This window comes from Crinia signifera, chromosome 3 (assembly GCF_055691185.1).
Source record: "Crinia signifera chromosome 3, ASM5569118v1, whole genome shotgun sequence".
Classification (NCBI taxonomy): Eukaryota; Metazoa; Chordata; class Amphibia; order Anura; family Myobatrachidae; genus Crinia; species Crinia signifera.
Genome location: NC_139219.1, coordinates 232,854,106 through 232,873,810, shown reverse-complemented (window position 1 = coordinate 232,873,810; position 19,705 = coordinate 232,854,106). Strand labels below are relative to the sequence as shown.

At 46.8% G+C, this 19,705-nt stretch overlaps 2 non-coding genes and 1 pseudogene across 3 annotated transcripts in view; all 3 read right to left on the bottom strand.

Moving 5' to 3' along the window:
- The window catches only part of LOC146062978 (eukaryotic initiation factor 4A-II-like), a 37,365-nt pseudogene extending 20,851 nt beyond the window's left edge, over nt 1–16,514 (bottom strand). Inside the window, exons 1-3 of the transcript XR_014471545.1 lie at nt 16,222–16,514; nt 567–694; nt 210–349 (exon numbers count right to left, since the gene is read on the bottom strand). The product of XR_014471545.1 is annotated as a eukaryotic initiation factor 4A-II-like (transcript). The remainder of the gene's footprint in view (nt 1–209; nt 350–566; nt 695–16,221) is intronic.
- Nucleotides 422–491, bottom strand: LOC146066012 (small nucleolar RNA SNORD2). Its single transcript, XR_014472815.1, has one exon. It is a non-coding gene; the product is annotated as a small nucleolar RNA SNORD2 (small nucleolar RNA).
- LOC146066015 (small nucleolar RNA SNORD2) lies at nt 1,097–1,166 on the bottom strand. Its single transcript, XR_014472818.1, has one exon. It is a non-coding gene; the product is annotated as a small nucleolar RNA SNORD2 (small nucleolar RNA).
- Nucleotides 16,515–19,705: the final 3,191 nt, after the last annotated feature.

Sequence of the window (19,705 nt, the reverse complement as noted above, 5' to 3'; positions counted from 1 at the left end):
CAGTTTTCATGATACACAACTGCATACAAGTTACCACACTACAGACCTTTAATTGAGTTAATGCATTGAATTTGACTACCAAATAGCTCATAATAGAAGTGTTGGGCAGTATGATCGGCCAATTTGGACTTCCGTTCTGCTAATTTGTGTTTACAGTTGTGGAAACTGAAACATGTGCAGCACACAGATTTAAACTACCCTGTCAATACCTGTTGAGCCAGTTCTCTTGTGGGAGCCAATACTTAAGCTTGGGTCTCCTTGAGATCAATCTCCAGTTGCCGCAGGATGGAAATAGCAAATGTGGCTGTCTTGCCAGTACCTGACTGAGCTTGAGCAATCACATCATACCCTAAAAAGAGTAGGGTACACATTTATTATTCCCACAATATACTTGGGTATGATAACTAAAGACAATGTACACAAGTGATCAGTAAAAAAAATTTCTCTCCATTTCAGGTCAGTCCCGAAAGATGGTAACCATCATTTCACTTGTTCAGTCTGAATATAAACAGGAGTGTTTAGGATCTCTAGTGCAGTTTATACAGAAAGAGATCAACTATACCAACCTTTAATGCAGGGGATGATTGCACGCTGTTGAATAGCAGAGGGTTTTTCAAAACCATAAGCATATATGCCTCTCAGAAGAGATTCTTTTAGATCATACTTTCCTACATGACCCTCTCCATGGACTTCCCTGGTAATGTATGATTGCCATCACCTGTGGGGAGCTAGGTAAAAGGTGTTGGCAATCATACATTACCAGGGAAGTCCAGGAACAGAGCATTTTCTCCTGCATGGAGAGGGTCAGGTAGGCAAGTATGTATTTAGATTCAGATCATCAAAATTGTCAACAATTTCATTCCAGTTGCTCTGCAGGAAGAAATTGTATTCTTCATAATCAAGACACTGGGAATTAAGCTTGAGCTATTATGTACTAACCTCAATGACACCATTCTGGGCCTCCATGATCTCTATAGTAATAGAACACAACCAGTTACACATAGAGGTTGGCAATAGGAAATTTAAAGTTTACATGTGGTCAAATCAATTATAACTAACCTGCAGTTAAGGTTAACATCTTATAACAGATGTAGACAAGTGATCAGAAAATAAGAGTTCTCTCCATTTCAGGTCAGTCCCGAAAGATGGTAACCATCATTTCACATGTCCATCTGCAATGCTGCCCGTCTGCCCTACAGATGGGGCCACAATACCAGGTTACCAAACACAGAGATGTTTGCCAGGAGCAGAATGTGCAGCAGGTTCCTAGTTCAGGAATGTGGCTGCGTGGGGTGGGGGAGACTATGGCAGCACGCAGCCAGATCACGGCTTCCCAATTCAGGAACCCGCACAGTTCATGTATTCCAGGTGTAACACGCGAGAGCCGGTGACCTGGAAAGCATGGCCCATGTGGGGGGCTGAACAGCTGCAGGGCTAGAAGCCCCTAATGTAGCACTCTGCAGTGGTAATTGTACACCAATAGAGGACCCTCTGCACTACATACCAGCAGCAGAGAAAGCCCCCGGCCGCACACGAGTCACCCCCATGATGCCATCTTGCCCCCTCCCTGAATACCTGAGCGCTCCATCCTCAGGGCCTACAATGCCCAGTCTAAGGCGTCAACACCGTATATATATATATATATATATATATATATATATATATATATATATATATATACACACATATACACACACACATATACATATACACTTTAGGTAAGCTGGGCACTGCTTCCCTTGGAGCGTTGCTGGTCGGGTAGGTATGTAGACTTGGTGGGGTAGACACAGCACTCCAGACGCGTGGAATCTCAAGAATATAGAGTTTTATTGAAGACAGCAACGTTTCAATGCTGGTGCATTATCGTCAGGCATATATATATATATATATATATATATATATATATACATATATATATATACATATATATATATATATACATATATATACATATATATACACACACACACACACACACACACACACACACACACACACACACACACACACACACACACACACACACACACACACACACACCCCCAGAGTTGCCGATAATGCAACCGCTGCGCTAATTGCGGACTAGGGTGCAGCGCCCGCCACACTGCGTCATTATCTAGCCCAACCCTGACTTGCCCTCTGCCTATGCTACCTATGAAAATTATAAACAGCATCTGAATGGGTAACATTTATATTTTTAAAAGCATTAGGAAATTTACAATCAAGATGTTAGGTGGAAAGAGTCTGATTAAACTACTAACCATCACGCTGGCAGTTTCTGACTACATCTAGGCAAGGATTGCCTACTTGACCCTCTCCTTCAGGGAGAAAATGCTCTGCTCTTGGACTCCCCTGGTAATGTAGGATTGCCATCTGTTTGTGAAACACCTTTCCTATCAGTTATATAGCTCACCACAGGTGATGGCAATCCTACATTACCAGGGAAGGCAGGAACAGAGCATTTTCTCGGGACTATGTAAAAACCGGACCCAAACAAGACTCTGGACTAGGGATGGCCATCGGACATCGATGATTAGAAATCATCAATGGTTTATGGCCGATGTTGAATAGTTTTGACATCGATGGGGGAGAACCAGATGGTTTCCCACCATCGGTGTCAGGCTAAACTGAATAGTTTAGTTTTTATTTTTTCAACCAGGGGCTGGGACAGCATATTACAGCGTATTATCGACCATAGTTGGGTCGACAGTCATTAGGTCGACACTGTTGGGTCCACAGGGTTCTAGGTCAACATGGGTGAAGGTCGACAGGTGTCTAGGTCAACATGGGACAAGGTCGACATGGATTTAGGTCGACATATGTGTTAGGTCAACATTGGTTAGGTCGACAGGTCGTTAGGTCGACATGGGTTTTTTCACTGTTTTTTTTGTAACTATGGTCGATAAATCGATCCACACCCGCTGAGACACGGAGAATAGCTCCGCCCCAACACCCATGAAGCCCCACCCCTGTATTTTGATTGTCCCAAAGGCCAATCTTTCTAAGCAAATGGATGACCATCGATATGTAAAAACATCGATGGTCATCCATTGCATACGTATACACCATTGATTGCCAGTTGCACTTTTGCCATCAATGGCAACCATCGATGGCAAAGGCCACGATGGCCATCCCTACTCCGGACCGGACATCAAAATCTGCAGTCTGTATCTTGTAGTGTCTGGTCCAGGGGGTGTCTTGTCTGGAGGAGTCTCTGTGATAGCTATCACCAGGGACATGGGGAAGGGGAGATTACAGCCTCCTCATGTGGTCCGGACCGTTCTGTTTTTTTGCTACATGCCAGGACCATACAGGGAGGCTTTATTTACCCCCTCCCCCTGGTGTCAGTTGTCACAGGCAGCCCCTCGGACAGGACACCCCCTGGACCGGATGCTACAAGCTCCAAAATGCAGAGTCTGGTCCAGGGGTCTTGTCCTAATCCGTTTTTTACCCATACCCCATTTTCTTCCTGAAGGAGAGGGTCACGTAGACAACCCTGATCTAGGCTGGCCAACAGGCTGTTGATAACCTCTCAGAATAGCATACTTCCCAACATGACCCTCTCCAGGAAGGACACAATACTCTGTTTCTGGACTTCCCTCCTAATTTATAACTACCATCACCTGTGTGGAACACCTTTCTTAAAACAGGTGATGGCAATCATACATTAAAAGGGAAGTGCAGGAGCAGAGCATTGTGTCCCTCCTGGAGAGGGTCATGTTGGGAGGTATGGAATAGTCAGACATAAAAACATAATATGGCACAAGGACATAGAGAATATACAAACTCCACACATAGCCATGGTGAGAATTTATCACATGACCTCAGGGTGTGAGGCAGTAATGCTAACCATTACACTGTCTGTAACATACTTGCCTACTTTTGTTAAGGGAGTTTAAGGGAGATTATAGTCGGAAATAGAATTTTGCAAAGAGCCCCGTTAAGGGGGCGTGTCTAATTCCTTATATGGAGAGATTATAAAAAGAGATTGTGAACGTGGCACATAGAAGCGTGGGTGGTCCCTGCTACATCTGAGAGGAATCTTGTAAAATTACTTATATACAAATGTAGATGAGCCCCAAAGCAGTTATTAAGAGCTACTATACTTGATAAAGTGCTGGGAAATGGTGCTGATGATTCAATGTAAAGGCCCATACACACGAGAAGATTATCTTTCCAATCTGTCTGGTTGGAATAAAAATCTGGAAATTTTGGGGAGCAAATGACAATTGACCTTTTGCTCCTAAACATGGAAAACAGACAAAAATCGTTTAAATCAGTTTATGCAGATGGTGCTTTTGTCCATTTTCCAGCATTTGGGAGCAAACGGTTGATTGCAATTTGTTCCCAGAAATTTCCAGATTTTCATTCCAACCAGCCAGAATGGAAAGATAATCTTCTAGTGTGTATGGGCCTTTACTGTATCTATCTCTCATTCCTTTTTTTTTCAGAAATGTAACTTCTACATAATGTGGGCTAGCTGAAATGAGGGAGAGAGGTCAAAGCAGCTCAAAGCCGCCCAGTATGTATGGCCCGGCGATGAGTGGTGAGCGGTGATGCGTGCTCCTGCATCATCGATGGGAAAGCCGTTCCAGTCGATGAGCGGCTTTGCAAAGCCACCCCCCCTCCCCACTGACAGCAGCGGGCAGCGGGCAGGAGAAAAACAGCTGTGTGCATGCACTGAGCAGCTTTCTCCCCAGCGATGACCATTGCTGTCCATACACGCTGGGCATAATCGCCCAGTGTGTATGGACCTTTAAGGTGCATCCACACGGAGCGATTTGGCAAACGATTCAATGTCTTTAATGATTTCCTCTGAACACCTGCACAAACGATTTGCTGTCAAATGATGAACGATTGATCTTTAACGATGATGTAGGGGAGTTGGAGCCAGTCAATCAGCTTTACCAAATCGTTCATCGTGTATATACATGAAATGATTGGTACACATCGCTAACGATTGGTCGCTGATCTTTCTGCATGCAGGAAAGATCATCAGCCTCTACTAACGACCGGCGGATACGCGCATCATCCTCTATATCATGGGTCTTCAACCTGTGGCCCTCCAGATGTTGTGAAACTACATGTTCCAGCATGCATTGCCACATTTTTTCCTATAAGAGCATGGCAAAACTGTCAGGGCATGCTGGTATATGTAGTTTCACAACATCTGGAGGGCCGCAGGTTGAAGACCTGTGCTCTATATCATTCATACACACAGAACGATTTGAGCAATTGGTCATTTGGTACTTGTGTAGTTTCATGGCGGCACACTACGCTACGTCAGCATAGCCCAACGGCAGCCTAGCGTAGTTAGTGTAGTGCCCCAGCAGCAGCCCTGCGTAGTCAGCGTAGCATCCCCATCAGGCAGCGTAGTTACCGTACTGTCCCTGGCAAGCCTATTGAGTGCCTCTCACACAGCGCCAGTAACCGTCAGATCCCCTGTGCTGGCAGATGCCGGCAGAGAGGCGATCATGCGGGCGCCGGCTGAGAGGCACTCCATCTGCCTGAGACGCACAAGCGTCTCATACGCTTGTGCATCTATGTAATTCGTGCGGCAGGGTATGGCAACCCTGCCCCTGTCCACTTTCAGGGAGACGGTCAGGGTTAGGGGTTCGGTAGTGTGTTCGTCTCATGCACAAAGGGGGAGTGCGGGCGCAAGTGAGTCTCCTGCACAATAAAGGACGCATTTGCCAGTGCTCCATGTTACTGGCAAATTCCTCCAATTCCTCCATTTCAAACCCACTATCCATGCCAGCCCGAAGCGGTATGCATCCTCCTGACCTGTTCATACCCCCACTATCCACGTCGGCGCGGAGTCAGTTTTATAAAGTGTGGCGAGCCCGAAGCGTGGCGAGCGGCCGTGGAATACATGTCGAGTAATCAGCGTCTGCTCACCACGCTTCGGGCTCCTTTTACACGTCCGCTCGCCCAGCTTTGGGGGCTCTCTCGCTTCGCTCGCAATGCATCGGGCACGGTGGCTCGCTTCGCTCGCCACAGCTTTAATAACCTCCTCCACGCCCTAGTGGATGGTAGGGCATGAAATTCCACCTGTCGGCACAAAAAACAGTGAAAAACCCCATGTCGACCTTATGACCAGTCGACCTTCCTCATGTCGACCTTTATGCAAATTCGACCTTAAGTCATGGCGACCTTGGCCCATGTCGACCTTAAGTCAGGTTGACCTTCCTGCCAGTCAACCTAGTGGGGTCGACCTAATGACTGTAGACCTAAGTTCATTCTAATAGATGACCGCTTCCCGTCACCGGGAGGTGGGATCGGGGAGGCGCTGGGAGATGAAAGCATCTCCCAGCCCCGGCTTTTGCACTGTAGTGAACGGGACCCGTGTTGCATCGACCCCGGTTACCCATTTACACTACACAGTGTCCCAGGTTGAACCCGTGTTCAACCCTGGTCACTACCTGGGTAGAAATGCCGGGTCTCATGACCCGGGTTATTTCTACAGGGAGCGTTTCCACCTGCCTAAAATCCTGGGTTTTGCGCGCTCCCGTGCAAAAACCCGGGTTATTTTAGGCTAGTGGAAAAGGGGTATTATATAGCGCATACATATTCAGTAGCGCTTTACAGAGAATATTTCAACATTCACATCAGTCTGTGCCCCAGTGGAGCTTACACTCTATGGGGCAAGGGTGATAAGGAGAGATAAACGCCCAGCCAATCACCTGCTAACTGCCATGTTACAGACTTTGAAAAAATTCAGTAAGGAGCTGATTGGCTAGATATTTATCTCTCCTTATCACCCTTGCATGTATCTCTTGTTAAGGCTTAATACATCTGCCCCTTTATTCCCTAACATATATAAACACACACACATAGACATTCTAGGGTTAATTTTGTTTGCAGCCAATTGACCTTCCAGTATATTTTTGTATTGTGGGAGGAAAAAGGAGTACCCAGAGGAAACCCACGCAAGCACGGGGAGAATAAACTCTGCACAGTTTGGGCCATGGTGAGAATCAAGCCTTAGTGCTGTGAGGCAGCAATGCTAACCATTACACCTTCTGTGCTGCCTTCTGGTTTGGGTCCTGAAGAATGGAGAAGACTGGATAAGCTTTCTGATGAATTTCGCGGACTCACCCATGGATGCATGGGCATAGAGAGAAAGATGTATACCAGCAGGAATGACTATGGGGCTGTCATGGCATCCATTAGAAAATCCCTTGGATCCATTGATTGAGCAATGGAAAACTGACGGCTTCTTGTTGAGATGTAGGGGCCATGAGATCAATGTCTTGTAGCCCCCAATCTGTAAACAATTTCCAGAAAAAGGTGCTCAAACTGGGCCCCTAATGATGTAGAGGGTGATATCTTTGCTAAACCCACCCCTGATCTAACCAGTGCCTGGGCCCAGACCGGCTTAGAGTCAGTGGAAGCTCTTCCCTCTCTTTACTTCCAGTTCTGCAGACAGGTTAGACATAACCTGTGTGAGCTGGGACACCCAAACAGGAGTCTGCTTATCAGAATCACATGTTGCACACAATAAAGAACTTGCGGAATGATCTGGCATAGGGGTGCATTGAATGATTTTTGTGAGCTGTGACAGCGAGCAGTGCTGACTCCTCACTGTCACAGCTTGCAGGGTCAGTATTCCACTGACCCTCTGCACACGCCGTTTCCCCCCTCGCTAGGTTTATGTAGTGAGAGGAAAACGTTGTGTGTGGTCGCTAAAACAGTGAGACTCGCGGTTAAATTCAGCGGGCTCCCTGCATTATACGTGAGCCTTACTGTTTGGTGAAATCCTTGCCATCCTGTGACAGCGAGGATTCCCTCGGAGCATACAATAGGGTGAATGGCCAGCATGGGAGTTAAATGGAGAGGATCACTTGTTTTCGGCGATCTACGCCGTTTAACCCCCTCGCTGGCCGCATTGTATACAGCCCATAAACTTGTTTTAGCATTTTGTAAAGTGACAGCCTTCTGATTTGCTTTTGAACCTTTTGCTGTCGTAATTATACTGTTAATAGGGACAGAAGAGACAAACAAACACTGAGCAGAATGGTGTTTTTCTATTAGTGAACGGCTTATTAATGCAGGGCATCCCACTAACAGGGTGCCCTGCCTATACTCACAACCTGTCATGCTGCCGGACTGTGAGGCTCACTGTGGGCAGCAGCATCCAGAAATCCCAGGGACAGTGGTTTCAGAGCCACAGACCCCTGCGCAAAGTGTAGTGAAGGAGAGTTCTCGCCGTCAGCTCCCCCCAATGTGGACAGGCAGAGCAGCCGCTGAACTGTCCTTCTCTTGCTGCTAGAAGAATCCCTAGCTAAATAACATTGACTCACAGGAGAAGCCAGAAATGTGAGCAGCTCCCGCAGGCACTTAACGGGCATACACTGGCTGAGATGTGTGCCAACCGTTTATGCTAAGACATTTAGGGTAAGCAATTTCCCGGTGTCTAGATCGCACATAGAGAGCCCATACACATGCAGCGATGTATGCTGAGCGATTTTACCTAAGCAAAAAAAAGTCAGGGTAGTGGTTCAGGATAAAGTAAGTAATGCCCCTTTCAGACCGCACTTAAAAACCGTTTTAAAACGGTAATCTGTGCGGTCTTTCGTATGGGGGCAGCCATTTTCCGAAAGTCACTTTTCTTATAAGAAAAGTGACTTTCGGAAAATGGCTGCCCCCATACGAAAGACAGTTTTTTTTAAACTTGTTTTCCTATGGGGCAGCCATTTTCCGAAAGTCCCTTTTTTTTTTCATAAGTGCAGCCAGCCGTCCATACTGCCGGGATCCTCAGGAGGTACTTAAACACATCTTAAATCTTAAACACATTGGGGGGTTGTTAGGTCAGATAATGGGACAGAAAATGGGAGTTATGGTAAAAACTACCTTTGGTTAACTCCCTTTCTTTGAGGTTCCGGGGCCCACAGGGTTAACATTGGGGTTGTAGGCGGATCGGGAGGACCAGGCACTAATTCTCCAAAGCTTTAGGCTTCCCATCATGCCTGGCTCCTCTCCCCTATAACCCTGCCTCAATGCTAGACAGTCAATTTATTTAACAAGCCCAAGCAGGAAGCAGAAGAGGACAGAAGACAAAATATAGGCATGGTAAATATACACTCATACAAGAGGAAAGAGGACCGACGACCAAAGTCGCATGCCCCATATACATCAGGCGAACTAGGGTGGGCGCCCTGTGGGCCCAGGAACCTCGAAGAAAGGGAGTTAACCTAAGGTAGGTTTTACCATAACTCACTTCTTCAGGGTTCCTGGGTCCCACAGGGTTAACATCAGGGATGTCTCAAGAGCCACGCCATCAAAGCAAGTCTCTTCAGATTCGGGTGCAGACAAGGACCTTGACTGAGCAGATCTTGTCGCAGTGGTAACCAAAATGGAGAAGCAGCTGCACTAGATCTAAAAATAAATGTCTCCTGGGCCACCAGGATTAGGCTTCTCCCTTCTTGTTTTTAACTTCCGGAGGATTCAAGTCAAGGAAGAAGAGATACTAGCGGATAAGCTTATGGAAGATGAAAGTTCCACTGTATGAACAGAGTGTCCGTGAATGCCGCCTGAGGATCTCTGGCTCTGGTACCGAACAGCGGCACCTTGTAGTTGTGTCGAGACACCATTAGATCCACGTCTGGAGTGCCCCACCTTTTGGCTATTTGCCAAAGCACTTCAGGATGTAGTGACCACTCCCGAGTAAATGTCCTGGCGACTTAAGAAGTCGGCCTCCCAATTCAGAACTCCTGGGATGAACACTTCTGAGATGGCTGGCACATGGCACATTGGAGGATCTCGGATACCTCACTCATGGCCATTACACTTTTTGTGCCTCCCTGGTGGTTTATGTAAGCCACCATGGTGGCATTGTCTAACCGAATCTGAACCTGATCCTGCGCCAACTGGAGTGCATTGAAGACGGCTCTTAGATCCAGGATGTTTATTGGCAACTTTGATTCTTCCAGACATAGATACCGATTTATGTTTTTTTCTGGTGGGTGCTCAAGCCAAAAATATAGGGGAGTGGATTCATGGGGAAGGGGCGTGGCCTCAAAATAATACCAATTTATATTACACAGCACAGTTGTCTCCAATATTCAAATTGCGGCAGCAGAGTTCCTTTTTTTACACATTACAGCAGCAGAATGCCCCTTTTTACACATTACGGCCAAATACATAAATGCCCCCACAGTGCCAAGTACATAAATGCCTCCACATTGCCAAGTACATAAATGCCCCCACAATGCCGAATACATAAATGCCCCCCCCCCCCCAGTGCAGGTACATAAATGCTACTCAGTCGCACAGCATGCCCAGAGCACGCACATGCTGGCTGACCCACATCCGCATATTACTCCGCGGACGGAATACACTCTTCCCACCATCCTGGCATACTATTGCCAGATGGCAGGTCTGGCGATGCGGGTACTGCAGCCGCAAATTAGCAAGTTAATATGGCGGCCCAGCAGCAGGACTCGGTCCCGTTTGGTGCTCAACAATTTCCGTGGGTGCTCGGACCCTTGAGCACCCACAGAATCGGCACCTATGCTTCCAGAGACCATTTTTCTTGCAAGGATCAGTATTCTGTTATGGCTCCCAAACCCCGCAGGCTTGTGTCTGTGATGAGGAGTACCCACTGTGGATTCCAAAATGGCCTTCCCATTTGCAAGTGTGTCTGGTCCAGCCACCACCTTAGAGACACTCAGACTTCTGAGGCAAGACTCATTGTCCAGGAGCGTATGGACTGAGTACGACCGTATGGACTGAGTACCACCTCGCTAGTATCAGTCTCTGTAGTGGGATGAGAATGGAATTGCGTCCATTCCACCATGTCAAATGTCGACACCAAAAGGCCCAGAATCTGCATGGCCTGGTTTACTGTGACTCTCTGGAGGTGAAGGAAGTTTTGAAGTTTGGCCTGCAGCTGCTGGCAATTTTCCAGAGGGAGTATTATTCTCTGAACTTCGGAGTCTAAAAGAGCTCCCAGGTGTAACATCTGCCTGGACAGAACCACAGAAGATTTCTTACAATTTATAAGCCATCCATTAAACTGTAGGAAATCCTTTGCCAGATGAAGGTGTTTTAACAGTGTCTCCTGTGAACTGGCTAGAATCAAGCGATCGTCCAGATATGGGAGGACCCAGATGTTTTAGGGAGGCTGTCATGACTGCCATAACCTTTGTGAAAATCCTTGGTGCCATGGCCAACCCGAATGGGAGGGCTTGGAACTGATAGTATTGAGGTAGTATGGCAAACTGCAAAAAACATTGGTGAGACAGAGCAATGGGGATATGCAGGTATGCATCTTAAATGTCCAGGGATACCATGCAGTCCCCGGTTCCATTGCAAAAACAATGGAGCTTAGTGTCTCCATGTGGAACTTTGACACCTTCACAAACTTGTTAATGATATCAGGTTTAGTATAGGCCTTAAAGATCAGTTTGATTTGGGTACCAAAAACAGGGTCGATGAATACCCTTGACCTCGCTGTTGTTGAGTTACTGGTACAATCACTCTGGACTGTAGTAGGGAGTCTACTACCTGTTGCAGACAGGCCCTCTTTTTTACATCTTTCGGCAAATTTGTTGGAAAAAAACGTTGAGGGGGCGTCTTTTGAAGGACACAGTGTACCCATGGGTCACCACTTCTCACACCCAGGCATCGTATGTCGACTTCTGCGAAGAAGAGAAGTCGGACCCCCACCCTGAGATCCCGCCGTAGGGAGGCCAGCACCGTCAGGCTGCGGAGTTGCCTGTCTAGCTGCCCAGGGTTGTCTGGAGCTGGGTTTGACTGACTTGACCTTCCTGTCTGTCCAACACCTGTCCTTTAATTTTCCCTGACGGACAAAAAGTAGTAACTTTTGGCCTAGTAGTGGTAGAAGCCGACAGAAGACATGCCGTCTTAGCTGCAGCTAGGGAGGAAACTATTTTGTTTAGCTCCTCCCCAAATAGGACGTCCCCCATAAAGAGCAACACCTCTAAAGCCTTTTTGGACTCCACGTCCACATTCCATGAGTGTAGCCATAGTATGCGTCTGGTTAACACCGAGACCGCTGAGACCTTGGCCGCATCCACCAAGGCTTCGGTGGTGTATGACCGCCTGTTGCACGTGTGATAATCGCGCAGTGCATTTGAAACATCTATTGGAAGTTCAGCTTCAATTATCTTTAGCCAGTCCTGAATTGCCCTAGCTGTGCAATGGTAGGCCTGTTAATAGCACCTGCCGGACTAAACACTGACTTTAGGCACTGTTCTAGACATATGTGACATCCATTAGCAAGGCAGAAGAAGTGACCGGCAACACTGAGGGTTTAACCAGTCGGGTCACATGGGAATCCACCGGTGGTGGGTTTTCCCATAACTTGTAATCCTCCACAGGTAGTGGGTACCTAATGGTTACTCTTTTAGGAATTGGGAATTTCTTCCCCAGATTTTCCACAACTCTGTTCTGACTGCCATTAAGTGATCAGAATGAGAGAATTAGTCCGTGACCACTTTATGGCACTTAAACACGTCCAGCTTTTTTGCCATCAGAGCCGGTTCCTCCTCCTCAGATAGGAGGACCGCCCGTATGGCGGTTGAGTTCAGGGACATTAATGGTAGTGGTCACTACCTCCTCAGTGTCAGTTTCCACGTCTGAGGTGTCTGACCCATTGTCCTCAGCTTCCCCTCCCTGATGATTCACTGGTATCTGTCATCAGGGTCGACTGTGGCCTATTTGAATCCTGTGCAGGCGCAGGCAGTGGCGGTTGAGTTGCTAGGGACTGTGTCAAGGACAGCATGGTGTCCGACAGTGAATTAACCCATGGTGGAGTTACTTGCATCACTGGTGGCAGAGGCGCAGGACCCGTAATGGGTGTCATCCTATCCACTTAAGTACAATGCAACTGGGTAAAGGCCACCCAAGAAGGCTGTTGAACCTGATGAGGGGGTACCGGAATGTGGCATTTAGCACAGGCCATCCTGCACCCCCTCCCGGTCACATAGACCCACTGCGCATCCAGTGCATGAACACAGTAGTGGATATTCCACCTGCTGGTATTCCTCACTATCCATGTTAGCAGCTAACATTAGGAACGCCCGGCCACAAGTGAGACTCTGTGACCAGTTTATAGTACTACTGCTTCCCTTTAGTACACCTGTCTAAGTAATGCAGAGACAGTGAAATGCAGTGTAGATTTAACACAGGAGAAAAAACACAGTAGAAATCAGCACATTTTGTCACACATGCATACAGTAGAAAATTAGCCCACACAAACTACTGTAACTGGCACCATGTCCAGTACACTATGAGCCAGAGGCAGTGTAGGACAGTAAGTGCTGTAAAAACCTGTCAGCAGGTGACTTACAGGGGAGCAGCGCCCAGCAATCCAGGAGTCTGCATAGCGGTGAAGATGGCTGCCAGCTTGTGAGGAGACTGATGGTGCGAATTTGCAGCTACAGGTGGGCAGCAGTGAGGTGAACTGGTGCCTAAAGCTGGGGGGAGGGGTTACAGGCCAGCGCCGCCGCCTCCTCTAAGCTGGACTTTCCCCAGTGGTATCATAGAGCCTGATTAAAAAATGGAGAACAGCTTTCCGCCCATGGGGACAGCCTCCAGCCTGTGCTCCCTTACCCTGGTGGGCTAGTAGAATCACTGCTGTGGGGGGCAGTGTCCATGCCAGCGCTGTGACCTGCTCCCACAGAGTACACAGAATGAACAGCGATATATGCTCTGAGCGAGCGCTTACCCTCCCATGACCCGGCCACGCTGTTCTGGAAGGTGTAGTGCCCAGCGGTGTGCACTGGACCCTGCTTCCGTCCACTCTGCCTGTGTATGCCCCGCAAGGTGACAGGATGTAATAGATAATGTAATAAATGCTGGGATGTGTAGTTCCTCAACAGCTGGAGGGCTGCTAATTGCCTACCTCTGCCCCAGTGGATGGTAGGGCATGAAATACCGCCTTTCGCCATGGACAAGAAACATACCACTGCGTCCCCTTGCTGTGCTTCGGGCACAGTGCCTCACTACGATCGGCACACTATTTTTTTCTCTCTTCTCACCCTAGTGGATGGTAGGGTATGAAATACCGCCTGTCGACACTCAAAAATCCCCATGTCGACCTAGTTGATTTTGACCGAAATGACCATATCCCGAAGACAGGAGTGCTTTGTGAAAGAGGCGAATTATACTTACCGATAATTCCTTTTTCTTCCTAGAGATCCCATGGCAGCCTTAATACTGGGATATTCCCCTTCCCCCATAGATTCAGACAGGATATTTTTCTCTAGGACCACCCACCTTGGGTATAATAGCCCCCTCCTCTCTCTCCTCTGTGTCTTTTAATGTCTCCGTAATAATGGTCCTGGAGAAAAACACAACACAACATAATACACAGGGAGGGAAAACATGGGATCTCTAGGAAGAAAAAGGAATTATCGGTAAGTATAATTCACCTCTTTCTTCTACGATCCACATGGCAGCCTTAACACTGGGACATACCCAAGTAAACACACGGGAGGGCTAAATACTGCATGTAAATATTATATAGACTCCAATCAGCCAGAAAGAGCCGCTTGTAACACATGCTTCCCAAAGTGGGCAGTAGACACATTAAGTGCATAATGGTTAGCAAACGTATGAACAGAGGACCATGTAGCTGCTCTGCAGATCTCGGACACTGACGCCTTCACCTTATTCACCCAGGAAGTGAATACTGCCCGAATAGAGTGTGCCTGAACGATAGGAGGAGCCGCCTTGCCTACTTTCTTGTACGCAAACAAGATGGTTTATCTGATCCATCTAGATATTGTTTGTTTCAACGGTGCCAGTAGCGCACGCAGGGGGGGTTTCTGAGTACCCAGAAACCCCCCATGAGTCTAAGGGCCCTAGACTGAAAGCTGAGGGTCCCCTCTTTCCATCGGTATAAGAATTTTAGAAATCGGCCCTTGGGAACCGGAGATATCTGACTTCAAAGCAGTGGTCCCCATCCAAGCCTATTAATTGCTCTTCCCAGTCAGATATTTCAGGTTCTTTCTGACTTAGAGTTTTTCTGAGGGTATATTCCAAAAGCTGGGACTCTTTCGCTTTGAAGTACACTAGTAGCTTGTCTTTACTGTGCCCAGAACCAGAGATTTCAGCTTTCCAGCAGCTAATTCTGCTCCAGCTCCACACACCTGGTATGTAGTTGTATATCCTCGTTGGTAGATTGCTCTGCCTCCTGAACTCTGATCCCCTAGTCCCCAATACCATTTGGTAGGTGGGATTCTCTAGTTTTTAATTCCATTGAAATCTAAGAAATCTATTTCCGGGAACTGGAGATATCTGCAGTCAAGCAAGCTGTCCTCCCACCAGCAAATTATGAATAATAAGCCCACTCCACTATACACCCCTCCTCTGCATATTAAACATCCTCTACCACCCTGGAAGTTATGTATCAGGGCCCCTTCATTCAGCCCAATGCCCCCTTCTCCCACCTCATCTCCCACCATCTGTGCAGTAAAGAGGTAATTAGTGGAAATTACTGATCCAGGCCCTACATGCTGAGCGGTTGATATAATACCCCCTACCACCCGCGGGACATCAAAGCTTCCCCCACCCCTACCGCTGGAGGATCGGTAGGGCCCCAATACATTGTTATGCCCAGGGGTCTACACTGCTGTTTTTACTGTTATTATTATTTATATACATATGGTCTATCTATAATACTTTAACTGACCCTGCGTAAACTGGGTCACCTAAGTGTCCATCTCAGTGCTTTGCTCCGCCCCTCTGGAAACCCCCTTCTGAAAATCCTGCGTTTGCCCCTGGGTGCCTTTCCTTTCTTTATTCCTTCTGGAATCACGAACAGATGATTTGTAGATCGGAAGGTTTTAGTTCTTTCAAGGTAAAGGGATATAGCTCTGACAAGATCTAAAGTATGCCAAGCTTCTTCCTCCTCATTTTGTGGATCTGTACAGAAATCAGATAGCGTTATCTCCTGGTTCAGGTGAAATGCCGACACGACTTTAGGAACAAATTCTGGATGTGTTCGTAGCACCACCCTATCTGGAAATATCACTAGGTAGGGTTCCTCTATCCAGAGAGCTTTCAATTCGCTCACCCTCCTAGCTGATGTTACTGCCACAAGAAACACAACCTTCCAGGTAAGGAATTTTAATGAACTCTCTGATAGAGGTTCAAATGGATGTTTAGTCAACAGTCAACAAAAGGTTCAAGTCCCATGGTGCTACAATGGACTTAATTGGGGGTCTGATTCTTTTCATCGCCCTTCCAAACCTCTTAACCATTCTGTCTTCTGCTAGCGGTCTATCAAATAAAACACTCAGAGCTGACGTCTGTGCCTTAATTATAGCCGTGGCTAGACCCATTTGGAAACCTTCAAAGAGGAACTGTAGCACGTTGTCCGTGGGAATACATGTAAAGTCACCTTTAAATCCTCCCCATTTAATGAACTTGTTCCAAGTTTTGTAATAGGCCACAGAAGACACCTTCTTCCTAGCCTCCATCATCATTTCCGTAACTTGCGGAGATAAATTATGTTTCTTCAATATCTGCCGCTCAATTTCCATGCCTCTAGACACAATGTTGACAGTTCAGACCAGACTCAGGTCCGGTCTGTTCGGCAGTTTCCAAGGCTCCTGCATTGACATCCTGAGCACGTTCGTAAACCAGGCCCTTCTCGGCCAGTGAGGTAGTATTACTACTACTTGTACCCGGTCTTCCCGTATCTTTTTCAGTACTTTGGATATTACTGGAAAGGGGGGAAAAACATATACCAGATTGAATTTCCATTTGATCGCAAATGTGTCTAATGCCACTGCCTGAGTATGCCAAAACTTTGAGCAAAATTTGTTCACCTTTCTGTTGGTAAACGTGGCCATCAGGTCTACTTCCGGCATACCAAACTGATTCACGATCTCCTGGAACACTTCCTTGTTCAGTTCCCACTCTCCAGGTAATATCGTCTTGCGACTCAGGAAGTCCGCCAAAATGTTTTTCTTGCCTGGTATGTAAACAGCCGAAATTGATAATAGATTTCTGCCCAGATTATGATCTTTTCCGACATCTTCATCCGCTTTTGGCTTCTGGTTCCCCCTTGATGATCTATGTGGGACACCACTGTTACGTTGTCGGACATAATTCGGAGATGAGATTTTTGAATTTCAAACTTCAGCAGGCCCATTGCCTCCCAGACTGCCTGCAGTTCTCTTGCATATGAAGAGTTTCTTGATTCTTCTCGAGACCATGTCCCCTGAACTGAAGAACTTCCGAGATGGGCTCCCCATCCTGACAGACTGGCATCCGTTGTCAGCACTAGAAAGTGTGGATTGTCCAAACTTGAACTTCTGCCCTCTTCTGTCCACCATTTCAAAGAATCTGTCACTGGTTGTGGTAACTTTATGTAATGATGGTCGTTGTATCCTTTCTTTAACAGTGGGAGCAGACACCACTGTAGTTGCCTTGAGTTCCACTGTGCCCAGGGTATAATCTTTATGCACGACACCATCATCCCTAATAATTTTACTGCTTTTATCAGCGGAATTCTTCTTCTTTGTAAGACCCACTCCGTCAACTTCTTTATCTTCAGACACCTCTCTAATGACAAGGCCACTGAATATGTCCTGGTGTCTATCCTGACCTCCAGGAAAGTGCTGACCCGCCACATAGAATTTTTAGGAACTTTCTGTGCTTCAAACATATGGGAATGTGGTAGCATGCATCCCTCAGATCCACTGAAGCTAAATACTACTCTCTTCTTATTCCTGATACTATAGAGGTCAGACACTCCATTCGAAATGTTATCTTCTTTATGAAATAATCTGGTACCCTGGATTTCATGAATCTGTTGTGAGTTGGAAATTCTGCAAATTCTATGTGATAACCTTCTTGAATTATGTTCAACACCCACTTGTCTGTTATCGTGGTTCTCCATTCTTCTACAAATTGCGATAGTCTGGCGCCTACTTCTATATTCTGAAGATAGTCATAACCTTCCTCCTTTATCAGTCTGGAATCGCCCCCGAAAGGATTAGCGAAAGGATTGACGCGAAGTGTTAGAACATCTTCTATAGTACGGTCTACCCGGTCTGTAGGTCTTGGCCTCCTTATACGACTGTTTAGTCGAACTTGGGTTAGGGAAACGATTTCTTCTATCTTGCGGTAGACGAATTGATTTTCCACCCGATAACCTTTGGATCATTGTGTCCAACTTGGAACCAAACAAAAATTTTCCTTCAAATGGTAATGTCGCAAGTTTATTCTTGGAATTCGCGTCTGCGCTCCAAGGTTTGAGCCACAGCGCTCTTCTCGCCGTTACCCCGGCGGCCATGGCCTTAGCTGCGAATGATACTGAGTCTAAGGAAGCCTCACACAAATAATCTACAGACTTTTGCATAATCTCAAGATGTCTTAACAAGTATTGCTTTGAAATTCTATCATCTATGTCTGTATGGAGATTAGAAGCCCACAATCTCAAGGCTCTCGAAACTGATGCTACCGCCACCGTGGATTTGAGCGAACCAGCAGAGGCAAGTGGACCTTGCGCAACACATTCTCTATCTTCCTATACATTGAATCCTTGAAGGCTGCTGCATCTTCAACTGGGATTGTAGATCTTGAAGTAAGTTCTGCAACAGCAGCGTCTACTTTCGGCATAGAACACCAGCCCAAGAACTCATCGTCCTTGTATGGATACATCTTCTGGACACGGTTACCTAGTGTCAGTTTCTTACCTACACTTGTCCACTCCTTTGCAATCATTTCCCTCACCATCTTGTGGACCGGAAATGTTTGCCCCTTCTTTGCTCTGTCCTCAAATAAGGGGTCCTTCACTTCTGAAGTTCCTGCCTCTTCTTTATAATTCATGGCCTTAGATGTTTTTCAGCATACTTTCTACTAACTCTAGATTAAAGGTTCTTACATCTTCTAACTCTCCTGACTCATCCATGGAGTCCTTCTCCAGACACTCCACTTCTTCAGATGATCCTTCCTCATGATTAAATTCTGCCTGGGCTCTGGTTCTTTTAGGAGTCTGTGACTGTAAAAACTCATCTTTCGACACAAAGGACTGCTTCATCCAATTCATCAGTTCTTTAAGAACCTCAGACTTTTCTGCTTTCTTATCCAATTTACTTTGTCCTGCTTCACATTCCTCACATAGTGATTTTTTCTGAGCTGAGGTAAATGGCTTATCAGAAGACATGCAGGTAACTTCTATGAACTTCTTTTTAGATATCCTCTTCTTATGCACAGTAGCAGCAGCAGGCACACTATAATAAACAAACTACACTAAATATCTTATAAAAAAAATAACTAATGCCCGAAAACCAAAGGGCTTACCTCACAGGGGCATCAACCGGCTTGTGGGGAGAAGGCACATCCATAATGGCAATCCAGCTATCAAGGCAATACAGCTCCAACACCACTGACTCCCAGCTGCATAAAGCTGTTCCTCCGCTTGGCGTTTTAAATAGGGCGCCATAACCCTTTCCTTTCCGGTATTTCCCATTCAGGATGACCGAGCGGAACTAAAATGCTTCCCCTTGTTTCCGCGGGGAAGCATTTGTCAGACGCACCTCTGGCGTTTGTGGCCGGAAGAGACGCGCACTGCGAACTTCCGCCCCTTCTGCCTGTACTCCGGAGCGTACAGACGTGGCTTCCAGCCCGGTCTGTTTGCTCTCTGATCCGGCCATCAAATACCAGAGCCTCCATTCTCTCCTTGCTGCCGGCATGTGGGAGTCCATAATCAGCCAGAAATTAC